A 16,969-nucleotide genomic window follows, 5' to 3' on the forward strand; every position below is an offset into this window, starting at 1 on the left:
GTGTTCTGTATTCTGTGTCCTCTATACTGTGGCCTGTGTCGTCTGGGCTATGTCCTGTGTCCTGTAGCCTGTGTCCTGTGTTCTGTATTCTGTGTCCTTTATCCTGTGGCCTGTGTTGTCTGGGCTATATCCTGTGTCCTGTAGCCTGTGTCCTGTGGCCTATGTCCTGTGTCTTTTGAGTCCTATAGCCTGTGTCTTATGTCCTGTTCCTGGGTCCTGTAGCCTGTATATTCTGTCTGCTAGTCTGTGACATAAGTCACAGGACACAGGCTACAGGACTGAGGCCAAAGGCTCCAGGACACAGGACAGAGGCTCCAGGACACAGGACACAGGATAGAGGACACAGATTATGGAACCCAGGACACAGGCTACAGGACACAGGTTGCAGGACACAGACATAGGTGACAAGCTACAGCACACAGGAGAGAGGCTACAGCACACAGGTTACAGGACACTCTATCCTATAGCCAGTGTCTGTTGTTATGTTTCCACTTTCCTTCACCCTGTGTCGTGTAGCCTGTGTCCTGTGTCGTGTAGCCTGCGGCCTGTATCCTGTGTTCCGTCGGTCTGTCCTGTGTCCCATAGCCTATGTCCTGGAGCCTCTGTCCTGTGTCCTATGTTGTTTAGCCTTTGTCCTGTCTCCTGTAACCTGTAACCTGTGTCCTGTAGCCTGTGGACTATATCCTGGAGCGAGGGTCCTGGGTCCCGCAGCCTATGTCCTGTGTTCTGTATTCTGTGTCCTCTATCCTGTGGCCTGTGTCGTCTGGGCTATGTCCTGTGTCCTGTAGCCTGTGGCCTGTGTGCTGCAGCCTGTGTCCTGTGGCCTATGTCCTGTGTCTTTTGAGTCCTATAGCCTGTGTCTTATGTCCTTTGTCCTGTAGCCTGTGCATTCTGTCTGCTAGTCTGTGACATAAGTCACAGGACACAGGCTACAGGACTGAGGCCAAAGGCTACAGGACACAGGACACAGGCTACAGGACACAGGATTCAGGACATAGCCCAGACGACACAGGATAGAGGACACAGGATATGGAACCCAGGACACAGGTTGTAGTACACAGACATAGGTGACAAGCTACAGGACACAGGAGAGAGGCTACAGGACACTCTATCCTATAGCCAGTGTCCGGTGTCTTGTTCCCTCTTTCCTTCAGCCTGTGTTGTAGCCTGTGTCCTGTGTCGTGTACCCTGTGGCCTGTATCCTTAGTTCTATCGGTGTGTCCTGTGTCCCATAGCCTGTGTCTTGGAGCCTATGTCCTGTGTCTTGTAGCCTGTGGCCATGTACGCAACCTGTGTCCTGTGTCCTCTGTCCTCTAGCGGGTGTCCTCGTTCCCCTAGCCTGTGTCCTGTGTCCTGAGCCTGTGGCCTCTAGTCTTTTTCCTTGGGCTGGTTTCCTATTTCCTGAAGTCTGTGTCTTGTGTCCTGAAGCCCATTTCTTTTAGCCTGTGGACAATGTCCTGTAGCCTGTGTCCTGTGTCCTTGAGCCTGTTCTCTGAGCTCTGGGGCCTAGGTCCTGTGGCCTGTGTCCTATGTCCTGTGGCTCTTATCCTATGTTGTGTAACCTATGTTCTGTGGCCTATATCCAGTAGCATGTGTCCTTTGTCCTCAATTCTTTCTCCTGTGTCCTGTAGCCTGTGGCCTTTGCCCTGCAGCCTTTGTCCTGCATCCTCTGGCCTCCGTCCTATAGCTAGTGTCCTGGGTCTTCTTCCCTCTTTCCTTCAGTCTGTTTTGGGTAGCCTGTGTCCTGTGTCATGTAGTCTGTGTCGTGTAGCCTGTGTCCTGTAGCCTGTGTCCTGCAGCCTGTGTCCTGCAGCCTGTGTCCTGTAGCCTGTGTCCTTTAACCAGTGTCCTGTAATCTGTGCCCTATGTCATATGCTGTGTATCCTGTGTCTTGTATCCTGTCTTTGGTAGCCTGTGGCCTATGCCATGCAGCCTTTGTCCTGTGTCCTGTGGCCTCTGTCCTGTAGCCGGTGTATGCATCGAGTATCCTGTGGCCTGTGGCCTGTAGCCTCTGTCTTGCGTCCTGTGTCCTGTGTCCTATGTCTTGTATCCTGTGTTCTGTTGCCTGTGGCCTGTAGCGTGTAACCTATGTCCCGTAGCCTGTGCTCTAGCCTGTGTCCTGGGTTCTGTATTCTATGTCCTATAGCCTGTGTCCTGTATCCTCTGGCCTATGCCCTAAATGCTGTAGCTTGTGTTCTATCTTGTGGAGCCTATGTCCTCTAGCCTGTGTGCTGCAGCCTGTGTCCATGTCCGCTGCCATGTGTCCTGCGTTCTGTAATCGGTGTGCTATATCCTGTAGCTGTGGCCTATGTCCTGTAGCCGGTGTGCTGTATGTACACTGTGGGCTCTGCCCTGTGTCCTGTAGCCAGTGTCCTGAGTCCTGTAGCCATTCCCTGTGACCTGTGTCCTATGTTGTTTAGCCTTTGTCTTATCTCCTGTAGCCTGTAACCTGTGTCCTGTAGCCTGTGGACTATATCCTGGAGCCTGGGTCCTGGGTCCCGCAGCCTGTGTCCTGTGTTCTGTATTCTGTGTCCTCTATCCTGTGGCCTGTGTCGTCTAGGCTATGTCCTGTGTCCTGTAGCCTGTGGCCTGTGTGCTGTAGCCTGTATCCTGTGGCCTATGTCCTGTGTCTTTTGAGTCCTGTAGCCTGTGTCTTATGTCCTGTGGCCTGTGTATTCTGTCTGCTAGTCTGTGACATAAGTCACAGGACAAAGGCTACAGGACTGAGGCCAAAGGCTACAGGACACAGGACACAGGCTACAGGCTACAGGACACAGGACATAGCCCAGACGACACAGGACACAGGATAGAGGACACAGGATATGGAACCCAGGACACAGGCTACAGGACACAGGACATAGCCCAGACGACACAGGACACAGGATAGAGGACACAGGATATGGAACCCAGGACACAGGCTACAGGACACAGGGCACAGGCTACAGGACACAGGACACAGGAGAGAGGCTACAGTACACAGGCTACAGGACACTCTATCCTATAGCCAGTGTCCGGTGTCTTGTTCCCTCTTTCCTTCAGCCTGTGTCGTGTAGCCTGTGTCCTGTGTCGTGTAGCCTGCGGCCTGTATCCTTTGTTCCGTCGGTCTGTCCTATGTCCCATAGCCTGTGTCCTGGAGCCTCTGTCCTGTGTCCTGTGTCCTATGTTGTTTAGCCTTTGTCCTGTCTCCTGTAGCCTGTGGACTATATCCTGCAGCCTGGGTCCTGGGTCCCGCAGCCTATGTCCTGTGTTCTGTATTCTATGTCCTCTATCCTGTGGCCTGTGTCGTCTGGGCTATGTCCTGTGTCCTGTAGCCTGTGTCCTGTGTTCTGTATTCTGTGTCCTCTATCCTGTGGCCTGTGTTGTCTGGGCTATGTCCTGTGTCCTGTAGCCTGTGTCCTGTGTTCTGTATTCTGTGTCCTCTATCCTGTGGCCTGTGTCGTCTGGGCTATGTCCTGTGTCCTGTAGCCTGTTTCCTGTGTCCTGAGCCTGTGGCCTCTAGTCTTTGTCCTAGGGCTGGTTTCCTATTTCCTGAAGTCTGTGTCCTGTGTCCTGAAGCCCATTTCTTGTAGCCTGTGGACAATATCCTGTAGCCTGTGTCCTGTGTCCTGGAGCCTGTTCTCTGAGCTCTGGGTCCTAGGTCCTGTGGCCTGTGTCCTATATCCTGTGGCTCTTATCCTGTGTCGTGTAACCTGTGTCCTGTGGCCTATATCCTGTAGCATGTGTCCTTTGTTCTCAATTCTTTCTCCTGTGTCCTGTAGCCTGTGGCCTTTGCCCTGCAGCCTTTGTCCTGCATCCTCTGGCCTCCATCCTATAGCTGGTGTCCTGTGTCTTGTTCCCGCTTTCCTTCAGTCTGTGTCATGTAACCTGTGTCCTGTGTCATGTAGCCTGTGTCCTGTGTCCTATAGCTTGTGGCCTTTAGTCTTTGTGCTAGAGCTGATTTCCTCTTTTCTGTAGCATTTGTCCTGTATCCCCAAGCCAGTTTCTCGTAGCCTGTGGATAACATCTTGTAGTATGTGTCCCGTGTCCTGTAGCCTGTTCCCTGTGCTCTACAGCCTATGTCCTATGATCTGTGCCCTCTGTCCTGTGTTGTATAGCCTGAGTCCTGTAATCTGCGGCCTATTCCTACGTCCTGAAGCCTTTGTCATGTGTCCTTAAGTCTTTCTCCTGTGTCTTGAGCCTGTGTCCTGCAGCTTGTGGTCTGTGGTTTTGTCTTAGAGCTGGTTTCCTGTTTTCTGTAGCCTCTGTTCTATGGCCTGTATCACGTGGTCTGTAGCCTGGGGCCTGTAGCCTGTGTCCTAGCCTGTGTCCTGTATTCTGTATTCTGTGTCCTTTAGCCTGTGTCCTGTGTCCTCTGGATTGTTCCATTTGCCTGTGTCCTCTAGCTTTTTCTGGTCCTATGGCCTGTGTCCTATGTTGTGTGGTGTGTCCTGTGTCCTGGAACCTTTGGCCTAGGTATGCATCCTGTGTCCTATGGCCTCTGTCCTATAGGTGGTGTCCTGTGCCTTGTTCCCTCTTTCCCTCACACTGTCTCATGTAGCTTGTTTCCTTTGTTGTGTAGTCTGTGTCATGTAGCCTCTGTCCTGTGTCCTGTGTCAGGTGTCCTATGTTGTGTAGCCTTTGTCCAGTGTCCTGTAGCCTGTGGCCTATGTATGCATCCTGGGCCCTGTCGCCCCTGGCCTTTAGCTGGTTTCCAGCTAAAACCTTTATCCTGTGTCCTGTGCCTGTGTCCTGTAGCCTGTGTCCTGTGTTCTGCAGCTGGTGCCCTTAGCCTGTGTCCTCTGTCCTATGTCCTGTGGCCTGTGTCCTGTGGCTGGCGTGCTGTGGCCTGTGGCCTCTTTTTCCTGTAGCCTGTGACCTATAGTTTGTCTTATGAAATGTAGCCTGTGTCCTGTAGCCTGTGTCCCCTATCCTTTGTCCTGTGTCCATTAGTTTGTTCGTATGGCCTGTGTCCTTGTCCTGTAGCCAGTGTCCCATTGCCCGTGTCCTATAGCATCTGTCCTGTAGCTTGTCCCCGTGTCTTGTAGCCTGTGTCCTGTGTCCTGTAGCATGTATCCCGTAGCCTCTTTCCTATAGCCTGTGGCATCTATCCTGTTTCAGTAGCTGTGTCCTGTGTCCCATGTTGAGCAGCCTGTGTCCAGTGTCTTCTAGCCTGTGGCCTGTAGTCTTTGTCCTACAGCTGACTTCCTCTTTGCTGTAGCCTGTCCTGTGTACTGAAGCCGGTTTCTTGTACCTGTGGACAATGTCCTGTAGTATGTGTCCTGTGTCCTGTAGCTGTGGCCTATGTCCTGTAGCTTGTGTCCTGTAGGCTGTCTCTTTTGTGCTGTATCCTGTGTTCTGTAGCCTGTGTCCTGCGTCCTGTGTCTTATGTCTTGTATCCTGTGTTCTGTAGCCTGTGGCCTGTAGCGTGTAACCTCTGCCCCATAGCCTGTGTTCTTGCCTGTGTCATGTGTTCCATATTCTGTGTCCGATAGCCTGTGTCCTGTATCCTCTGGCCTATGCCCTGAATCCTGTAGCCTGTGGCCTCTGGTTTGTGGCCACTGTCCTGTGTCCTGTAGCCTGTGTTCTGTAGCCTGTGTCCAATAGCCTGTATCACAGCATACAGCACACCGGCCACAGGACAAAGGCCACAGCTACAGAACATAGGCCACAGGCGACTGGACACCAGCTACATGACACAAGACCGTGGCCACAGGTCACAGGCCACAGACACAGGACATAGGCTTCAGAGCACAGGGCACAGGCTACAGGACACAGGACACAGGCTACAGGACATTGTCCACAGGCTATAAGAAACCAGCTTCAGTACACAGAACACAGGCTACTACAAAGAGCAACCAGCTCTAGGACAGACTACAGGCCACAGGCTATAGGATACAGGACAAAGGCTCAGGACACAGGACACAGGCTATGGGACACTGGATACAGGCTCAGGACACAGGATGCAGGCTCAATACACAGGATACAGGCTAGGGGACATAGGACACCAGCTAGAGGACAGAGGCCACAGGACAAAAGATGCATACATAGGCCACAGACTACAAGACACTCCACACATGCTAAACAACATAGGACACAGGACACAGGACCGAGTTTACAGGACGCAGGCTATGGGACACAGAACAAAGAATACAGGATACAAGACACAGGACACAGAGGAAAGGACATAGGTATAGGACAAAGGACAAAGGAAACAAACTATCAGACATAATACACAGGCTATGGGACACAGAACACAGGACAGAAGACACAGGCTATGGGACACAGAAGACACAGGCTACAGGACACAGGACATAGCCCAGATGACACAGGACACAGAACACAGGACACAAGACACAGGACATAGGCCACAGGATACAAGCTACAGGACACAAGACACAGGCTATACAACACAGGCTAAAGGACAGAGGGAACAAGGCACAGGACACCGGCTATAGGACAGAGGCCACAGGACACATGCCAAAAGAAACAGGCCATAGGACACAGGATACAAGCTACAGGTCACAGGACATAGGCTACAAGACACAGGGACAAGCTACAGCACACGTGCTATAGGACACAGGCAACGGGATACTGGCTACAGGAGAAGGACACAGGCCACGTGACTAGGCTAATGGACACAGCACACAGGATAGAGGACACAGGCTACAGCACACAGGCTACACTATATAGGACAAACTCTAGGTCACAGGCTACAGGAAAAAAGACAGAGGCCACAGGACACAGCACACCAGCCACAAGACACAGGCCACAGGACATAGGACAGAAGACACAGGCTACAGAACACAGGCTTCAGAACATAGGACACAGGATACAGGACACAGGGCAGAGGCCACAGGATACAGGCCTACAACACAACACACAGGCTACAATATACAGGCTATACAACATACAACAGAGGCTAAAGGACACAGGACACAGGACACAGGACAGACTTCAGGACAAGGTCACAGGACATAGGACATAGGCTCCAGAGCACAGGCAGGGCCCTGGCCACACTCCAGTGACAGGCCCCTCTTTCCTCCTTGACCTCCAGGGCCATGATCCCCTCAGGCAGGGCCCTGGCCACCCTCTAGGGCTGGGATCCTTCTCTTCTCCATGCCCTACCGAGCCAGGCCCTGCTCCCCTCAGGCGCAGCACTAGACACCCAGCAGGCCTGGCCCCACTCCTCTCCTTGTCCTCCAGGGCCTGGGCCCCACAACCTTCATTGCCCACAGGCCTGGGCCCAGCACCCATTGCTGCCCTCCAGGGCCAGGCTCCGCTCCACTCACCAAACTCCAGGGGTGGACCCCACTCCTCTCCTCACCCTCCAGAGCCAGGCCCTGCTCCCCTCACGCCCATCCCTGGCCTCCCTCCAGGGCCAGACCCTGCCCCCCTCCTGGACCTCCAGGGCCTGTGTTCGCTCCTCACACTCCAGGGCTGGCACCGCTCGCCTCCTCGCACCCTTGGTCTGGGCCTGCTCCCCTCCACCCCCTCCAGAGCCAGGCCATTCTCCCCACAGGCGCATCCCTGTCCTCCCTCCAGGGCCAGACCCCGCTCCCCTCCTCACCTTCAGGGCCAGGCCCTGCTCCGCTCCTGGCTTTCCAGGGCCTGGGTCCTCACCTCTCCTTGCCCTACAGAACCTGGGCCCCACTCCAACCTTCACACTCCAGGGCCTGGGCCCCGCTTCAGGGCTTCCCTCCAGGGCCAGGTCCCACTACCCTCAACGCCCTCCATGGCTGGACCCTGCTTGCCTACTTGCCCTCCAGGGCCTGGGCCCAGCTCCACTCACTGCCCTCCAGGGCTGGACCCTGTTCCCCTCCTCGCCCTCCAGGGCCCAGGCCCCACTCCAATCCTTGTCCTCCAGGGCCAGACCCTACTCTCTTCCTTGATCTCCAGGGCCAGGCCCTGCTCTCCTCTTCACCCTCCAGGGCCTGGACCCAGCTCCCCACACTGCCCTCCAGGGCCTAGCCCCACTGCCCTCAATGCCCTCCAGGGCTGCAGCCCGCTCACTCCTTGCCCACCTGGGCTGGCACTGCTCCCCTCCCTGCACTCCATGGCCATGGCACACTCTGCTAAAAGCCCTCCAGAGCTGGAACCTACTCCCCTACTGGCCCTCCAGGGCCTGGGCGCCACTCTCCTTCTCGCCCTCCAGGGCCTGGGCCCAGCCCCCCATGCTGCCCTCCAGTGCTGGGCCCCACTCAGCACGCTGCTCTCTTGGGCTGGGCCCCATGAACCTCAACGCCATCCAGGGCCAGACCCCGCTCCCCTCCTCACCTTCAGGGCCAGGCCCTGCTCCCCTTCTCACCCTCGAGGGCCTTACCCTGCTCCCTCTTACCTTAAGCAACTGGGCCCAGCTACCATTGCTGCCACTAAGTCACTGGTGTCCCTCAGTGGTCCCTAGCAGCCACTGCCTCTGTCTTCAAACACCCTGTTGTCACTGCAGCATTGGGCACCCTGCACTGTTGCCCAGCACCTGCCACTTCATGGCCTGCCTTGGCTGCCTCCTCTCCATCCTCAGGCACCCCCAGGGAAGCCACATCTTTGTGCCCCAGTGCAGCCACCAGGAGCCACCTGTCATTGGGCCCCAGCACGGTCCCCAGCAGCCTCCCTTTGATTGCCCGAGGATGCTTCCCACTTCTTCTTGGGCTCTCCTGCAGCCACAGGTTATTTGGGCCCTCTGTGCCACTCCCAGGCCCCACTGCACAGCCCCTAGGCCCCACCAGCACCTTCCCTGGGCACTCCCACTGCCACTGCATCACTAGGTCACCACATGGACCCCAGCAGCTGCCTCCTCCTTCCTCAGCCACCCCCACAGTGGCCGGGTTTTAGAACCCCCATTCTCCCAGAAGTCGCCAAGTCTTTGGGGTTCCCGCACTCCTGAGCAGTTGTTGCTTCTGTCCTCCAGCACTCCTGCTGTCCCTGCATCATGTCTGAACTTGGAAATGAGGTTCTCCAAGGGGGTCTCAATTAACACTCCCATGGCCAAAGTCTGGAGGGAGGGCAAGTGGTCCTTGCTGCAGGACTGTTGAATGTGCAGAGGAGGAATGTGGGTGTGGCATGAGGAGGGAATTTTCCCTGTGAGTCACCTTTAAGAGCAAGTCTCTGGGAAGGAATTCCTTCCAACATGCTTTTTGGCAAAGAAAAACCTGGGCAGGAAAATGGAAAGCATGTGCACGAGTTAAGGTGCCAGGTGACTTCTTCCCAGACATGTGGGTCCTGAGTTCTTTGGGGCACACAAGAAGGCAGCTCAATAGGAGAGGCCACCTCGGTCTGGAATGCAGGCTCCTCAGGTCAGATCTGGGAGCTTTAGGTTGTCACAGGAGTTTCTCATCCATGAACCTCGGAACTGGGCTTGGAGAAGGAACTTGGGCTTGGAGAAGACTTCCCAGGGCACAGAGCCACCTGAGCACATATGCACGCAATAATTAAAGACAGAATAAAGTGGGAGGAGGACAGAGTGTCATCCAACGTGGGCCCTGTATCTTACAGCCAGCATCCCACACCAATTGCTTTGAACTGGCTCAGAGACCTGGGGGATCTAAAAGAAAAATGACTAGGTAGAAGATCAGGGGGACTCCAGACACCAGAGAAGCAGTCTGCCTTACTCACCTTTCCCAGGGAGCTGAGTCCATCCAAGTCACTGCACAACGATGCGGCAGGAAGGTCAAGTCCATTCTTTGTCTCGCATAAACCCAACACGGATCATGAGGGTGGGGGAGCAAAAGAAAAAGTAGGTATTTGTGAGAAAATGCTACTCCTGCTAGCCAGCAGGGGACTAAGGGAGGGGCCCAATAATGCCTGGGCACAGGATTTTTCATTACAGAGTGATGTTCATGGATTTCTTTTTTAAACAAAATCAAACACCATGTTCTTCTATTTTGGGAAAAGCTCCTGACCCCTAACCATGAAAACATGTTTCCTACTGGCCATCTGAAAAATGCAACCATATATCCCCTCTCTGCCTGCAATGTCTCTTACTGCCTCCTCACCTGCCCTCCTCCCAGACAGGAGTCCATGACTCCCCCTTCACTGCTAAACTTCTCATGGAAGGCCCCTCCTCTGGGCCATTTCCCAAGAGGCTACCGAGAGGCCACTTTCCTCTCTGGACTTAAGGGCTTTCCTCTGGGGCTGGCAGGATGCAACACAGCCAGATGAAGAATCTGACCACTCTCCTGCCAATCCCCAGGCGACCCTTGCCCTTTCTAGCCTGCCTGTCTGAGGTCACTGCCTCCTCCTCCTGCTGCTGCTGCTGCTGCTGCTCTTGGCCTGGGATGCTCTGCCTCTCTGGTGCTCCCTGGGAGCCGCTCCTGACTTCCAACTCAGCCTCACTGCTGTCGGTGCTCAGCGTGGTGGAGAGAGAGGTCAGAGCATCCTGGCTGAGGACGGCACAGGCAGCGGGGGTCCTTGTCCACATGTCCCGTTGGGAACTCTCTCTCCTGCAGGACTCACTGCTGCTCACACTGGGAGTCCCAAGGCAAGGAGTCTGCCCCGACTGGTCCTCTGCGAGCACCAGTGGTTGGGAGCTCAAGGCGGCACACTCACGGGCTCTGCTGTTGCAGCCTGAGTGTCCCTGGAAGCACTGGAGAACAGGACAGCTCTGAGCACCGGCGATGGCCTGGGGCATGGGCTTCCCTTTGCTGTGCTCCTTCTGAAGTCCTGGGCACAAGACACTGGCTTGGAGCCTGGGTGGCAGGGAGCCTGCTTTGTGGCCCAGCTGGAATCCCAGGTCCTCAAGGGAGCTTAGAGCTTCAGGACCCTGAGGAGGTACTGGAGGCTCCACTGCACTCTGTCCATGCATTTCCTGGATGCTGAAAACCTGCTGTTGGAAGTCCCCCCAGCGTGGCACAGGGGGCAAGGGGTCATCCCACTCCTGAAGCCACAGTGGAGGGCATAGGCCCCATGGGAATTCCCATCCTTCCTCTTCCTGGGGAAGAAACAGAAACTCGTCACTGGTTGCAGGTGCTTCATGTCCTGCATGGAGCCATGGGTGGCCCATGATGTCTGCCGCTGTGGGCCTGGCCTCAGGGTCCCGGGTCAGAAACCTGTCCACCAGGTTACACAGCTCTGGGTTTCCATAGTGGGGGATTCTGTAGTATCCACACAGGATGGCTGCCTGCAGCTCCACAAAATCCTCTCCGACAAAAGGGAGTGCCCCTGAGACCATGGCGTACAGGATCACACCCACGCTCCAGATGTCAGCCTTGTACCCGCAGAACTCCTCACCTAAGAATTCCTCAGGTGCACAGTATGGAAAGGTCCCGCAGAGATTCCTCAGGCGCTCTCCATCCGCCAGTTTGCAGCTGAGACCAAAGTCGCTCAGCTTAATGTTTAGGTTGGCGTCGAGAAGCAGGTTTTCTAACTTCAAATCCCTGTGCACAACGTGCTGCGCATGGCAGTAGTGCACAGCTAATAGGGTCTGCGTCAACAGCTGGCGAATCTCTCCATCTAGAAGGTAGCCTCGTTCTACCATGTAACCTCTAAGGTCCCCCCTGACCGCACATTCCATGAAGATGTAGCCCCTCTCTGCCGTGTGCCTGACCTGCAGTAGCTTAATGATGTGAGGGTGGTGCAGCCCCCTCATGATTTCTGCTTCTGCACACAACTGCTGGAAGCCGCAGGAGTGCTGGCCACCATTCTCCACAACCTTCACAGCCACCTGGGTCCTGCTTTCCCAATGATAGGCCAGTTTCACCAGCCCAAAACCGCCCTGGCCGAGGACCCTGAGGACCTGGTACCCATCCAGGACCTCCTCCTCACTGGTGAAGGCAGTGAGGCCTTCCATGGTGCGATCCCCACCCCCACCCCGCACCCCTGCACTTACTAGTCACCTAAGTAACAACAAAAATTGTGAAACAAATAGAAATCAAACAAGCTAAATGGAAACCAAAATTAACAGCTCTATATGCTAATATTTCTAACAGATAATGCTAACTCTATGAACTGTGGTATACTAATCACTAACACTGTATCAAAATTTAGAATTAAAAGTTATAAAACACACAGAATACTAAAAATGGTGAAGTAAAGCAGCACCAACTATGGTAACTATGGTAACAATGCTAATCGATAAGTATTATAACGATCTTATCTAAATCAAAGGATCAAACAATGAGGAAACAGAAAACAGGGAAACACAAGAAGGACAAAATGAACACAGCATCAAGTACATTTAGCCTGTGAAGAAAACACAAAAAACAAATAAATAAATATTTAAAGAAAATAAATACACAAGCATACAATGTAAAAATGGGAGGGGGGAGAATTTGAAAAAATAGCAAAAAAACAAAATAGAAGAAAAACTAAAAGAACCACTACTGTAAAGAGAACTAATAGACCAGACAAAACAACAATACAAATGACAGGACAAGGGAAAACCAGTGATGTCGCCCAATCCTTCAGGCAGTCTCCACAGAGCTTCCTGGGCCAACTGAACAGAACCGAGCCCAAGCCAGGGAACTGGGAAGGCAGTTGGAATGACATCACAGTGGCTCTCCTGGGGTCAGAGGAGGCTCTCGACCAATCACAGCTGGGGACACACCATGCTGGTCTTCTCAAGAAACCTTCCACTTGGTTAAAGAGAAAGGGCCCCAAAACCTTTGGGCTTAAGTTGGTGACAGAGATTGGTATTTAGCATTTGATAAATTAACACAGTCCCTCTTCAGGCTTTTTCTAGTGTTTCAATATTTGGGTATAAGCACTGGTCCTTCCATTCTCTTTTCCCACCCCCATTCCCACCCCCCTTCTTCATTTCCTCTTGGTTCATGTCCATTAAAGATGTCCATTAAGAGGAGTCAACTGCTCATCTTAGCCCAGGCAGGCTCAGCTCATTGTCCCAAAAGATTTCCAAGCTCTGCCATGGCTTGAACAGATTTTGGCTCCCTCACTCATGTATACATTCACTCCCACACATATGTACTTGTATGTTCAGAATCAAAAATATAGGCATAAAGCTGTCCCTTTAGAGGAATTGAGCATTTGCAAACTGAGTTCGGGCGGTGCTGCCCACCAGCAGCCTGCTGCTCTGTTTGTCTTCTGAATGTGAAACACTCAGAGCACACAAGGAGAGAATAGAAACAATGTTGCTGGAGATGCTGCACAAACAAGCCAGGCTCCCTCTCCCATAGAACAGCAGGTTACAGCCTCAGACTCACTCAGCTCCTGTCTTCCTCCTGAGGGAGGATTCCTGGGGAAGGGAATGGACCTATTGTCGCTCCTCCAGGCTCCTGAGTTCTTGCAATGCAGACTGTGAAACGTGTTTATGACATCTTCAAAATTAAAGTGGTGGGGTTCTCACTCTTGCTCTCTCCATCCCCTTCTCTCCCCTTCCCTCCATTTCTGCCCGCTGAAAGCATGTTTTTCAACTAGATTAATTACATTGTTTAGCTTTTGTTAATATTTAATTATTTATTTCTTTTTAAAGATTTTATTATTTGAGAGGTAGCGTTACAGACAGTGAGAGGGAAAGACAGACGGAGAGGCCTTCCACCCGCTGGTTCACCCCCCAGATGGCCGCAACGGCCAGAGCCGCACTGATCAGGAGCCAGGAGCTCCCTCCCGGTCCCCCACGCGGGTGCTTCCACTGCCCTCCCGGGATACAGCAGACAGCCAGATTGGAAGTGGAGCAGCCAGAACTCGAACTGGTGTCAAACAAGGGATGCCAGAGCCACAGGCGGAGGCCCAGCCCAGTATGCCAGCTCCAAGATTTTATTTATAAAATTGAGAGGCAGAGTTAGAGACACACACACAGAGATCTTCCATCCACTGGTTCACTCCCCAGAAGGGGGCGGAGGCCAGAACTGGGCCGATCCAGAGCCAGGAGCCAGGCGCTCCCTCACTGCTTTCCCAGGCCGGATGGGGGAGGAGCAGCCAGGACTCTAGGCAGAGGCTCCGCCCACTCCACAACACCCTGACTTCTCTCCAGGTCCTTCCGCTGTCCCATGGACATCAACCAAGAAAGCCACCCAAATGAGTCAGGCCCACATGGCGGCTCGAAGGAAGGGAACCGGGCAGGCACTGCAGCACAGCAGGTGAGGCTGCCACTCGGACGCCCCCGCCCACATGCCCGGCCTGAGTCCCGGCTGCTCGGCTCCGATCCCGCTTCCTGCTAATGCTCCTGGGATGCTCCCGGGCATGGTCACGCAGGAGACTCAGACGGGCCCCTGGCTCCAGCCTGGCCCAGACCCGCACACATCTGGGGAGGAAACCAGCGCATGGAAAGTCCATTGCTCTGCTTCTGTGCCGTGGCGTCAGCGGGCAGGTGGAGCAGGGAGGTGCTACGGGGCCAAGAGAGTGGGGAGTCCGAAGGGGGCCGGCAGGCTGCAGGGAGCCCCTCAGAAAGTGCAGGGCACAGGGAGGCCCCCAGAGCAATGAAGGGTGCAGGGAGCCCCCCAGAGCAGTGCAGGGCACGGCACCACACAGGGTTCAGGGGCAGCAAAGCCCTTCCTCAAGGCTGTCCTGTAGGAGCAAACACAGCCATATACCAGGCCCCCTGGGTGTAGACCAAGCTCTCCGGGATGTAGACCAGCCCTCCTTAGTGTAGACCAGCCCTCCTTAGTGTAGAGCAGGCCTCCCGGGTGTAGACCAAGCCCTCCGGGATGTAAAACTGCCCTCCCAGGGTCTAGACTAGGCCTCCCAGGGAGTAGACATGTAGACCAGGCCTCCTGGGGTGTAGATCAAGCCCTCCCAGATGTAGACCAGGACTCCCAGATGTAAGCCAGGCCTCCCTGGTGTTGACTTGTAGACCAGGCCTCCTGGGGTCTAGACCATGCCTCCCAGGTTGTAGACCTGTAGACCAGCCCCCCTGGGTCTAGACCAGGCCACCGCAGTTTCTGAACTCACATCCGAGCCAATCACAGGACCTGCTGGTGCAGCTCAGAAGAAAAGGGAAACCCATTCCAGATGAGGAGCCCCTGGGCCAGAGCCGCTGCTCACACACTGTGCCCCTGCAAGCCAGAGGAGAGCAGAGGACAGCACCACTCACTGAGAAACCCGCATTTGCATGGTACCCTCCGCAGCAGGGGGCTTGGCTCGGCATAAGCCATGGGATGCCTGGAACCCTCCCTCGTGTAGCTGACCCCTGGCTCACCCCTGGGGAGACGTCACATTCCGTCAGTCTCCTAGCAGGCCTGACTAGTGTGAGGTCACCAACACGGGGTCACGGGGATGTCCTCCAAGACACTGTCCCTTTAAGCGTGGTGCCGGCAGGAGTGAGCACAGGCCCTGGGCAGGACAAGGGGAACTGCTGGCCTCCCAGGGAACACCCGGGCTCCAGTTCTCTCCTGCTGGGGATAGCCCAGTTGTCCTACCCCAGGGCTCAGGGGCAAACACTCGACACGTGCCGGCACTGGCACTCACAGCTGCGCCCCTAGAGCCTCTGAGGGAGCAAGGAGGGCCACCGGGCTGGGGCCAGGCACAGGAACAGGACCTCACGGTGGCACGGAGACCTGGGGGGCTGGGACTGCTGCCCACCTGCCATGGCCTCCCCACACGTGTGCTGACCTCCGAACCCTCTGTCACACTAGCAGCTAATGGGTTGATGGTGCAGGGATGGGGCAGGGCCCAGACCCAGTCCTGATGTATGAAGGCCTCTAAGGAGTGGGGGGCCGGATCAGGTGGCCGGGTGCTCCCGGCTGCATAAGGAGACCACAGAGGGTGGAGGGCCTGCTGCTGTCTGCTGCCCGACGTGGCCTGTGGCCCTCCTGCCTGGTGGGTGGCCATGGTTGACCTCAGGGAGGACCCGGGGGCCAGCGTGGGTGAACAGGGACCCGAGAAGTGGTTGGTGGCCATCAGGGTAACAGGGACCTGAGGGAGGGGCTGCAGGACAGCAGGGTACGGGGACCTGAGAGAGATGCTGGGGGCAGGAAAGAATGGGGACCTGAGGGAGGGGCTGGTGGCTAGCAGGAGAACAGAGACCTGAGGGAAGGGCTGTAGGCCAGCAGGGTACAGGGGCCTGAGAGAGTTGCTGGGGGACAGCAGGGTACGGGGACCTGAGAGAGAGGCTGTAGGCCAGCAGGGGTGAAAAGGGATCTGAGTTAGGGGACGGTGGACATCAGGGTTATCAGGGACATTATGGAGGGGCTGGGGGCCAGCTTGGTACGGGGATCTGAGGGAGCGTCTGGGCGTATTGAGGGGAACAGGGGCCTGAGGAAGGGGTTGGGGACGAGCAGGGGAACGGGGACATGACGGAGGGGCCGGGGGCAGCAGGTGTGAACAGTGACGTAAGGGAGGGGCCGTGGGACAGCAGGGGAACAGGGAACTGAGGGAGGGTCCGGGGGACAGCAGGGGTGAATAGGAACATGAGGGAGGAGCCGGGGGCCAGCAGGGAACAGGGACCTGACTGAGGGGCTGGGGGCTAGCAGTGTACGGGGTCCTGAGGGAGGGGCCGGGGGCCATCAGGGGTGAACAGGGACCTAAAGAAAGGGCTGGGGGCCAGCTGGAACAAGGACCTAAGTTAGGAGCCGTCGGTCAGCACGGGAACAGGGACCTGAGGGAGGGGCTGGGGGCAGTAGGGTACTGGTTCCTGAGGGAGATTCCAGGGATCAACGGGGATGAACAGGGAACTGAGAGAGAGGATGGGGTCAGCAGGAAGAAGGACCTGAGGGAGGATCCGTGGGCCAGCAGGGGAACAGAGACCTGAGGGAGAAGCTGTAGGCCAGCAGGGGTGAACAGGGAACTGAGGGAGGGGCTCGGAGCCAGCAGTGGTGAACAGGGAACTGAGGGAGGGTCTGGGGGCCAGGAGGGTACGGGGACCAGAGAGAAGTGCTGGGGGATAGCAGGATACGGGGACCTGAGGGAGGGTCTGGGGACCAGCAGGGGAATAGGGACCTGAAGGAGGGGCTGGCGGCCAGTAGGGGAAGAGTGACCTGAGGAAGGGGCTGGGGCCAGCAGGGGAACAGAGACCTGAGGGAGGGACTGGGGTCAGAAGTGGTGAACAGGGACGTGAAGAAGGGTCTGTGGGCCAGCATGGGTGAACAGGGTCCTGAGGGAGGGG

Source organism: Lepus europaeus, chromosome 21 (assembly GCF_033115175.1).
Source record: "Lepus europaeus isolate LE1 chromosome 21, mLepTim1.pri, whole genome shotgun sequence".
In the NCBI taxonomy this organism is placed as follows: Eukaryota; Metazoa; Chordata; class Mammalia; order Lagomorpha; family Leporidae; genus Lepus; species Lepus europaeus.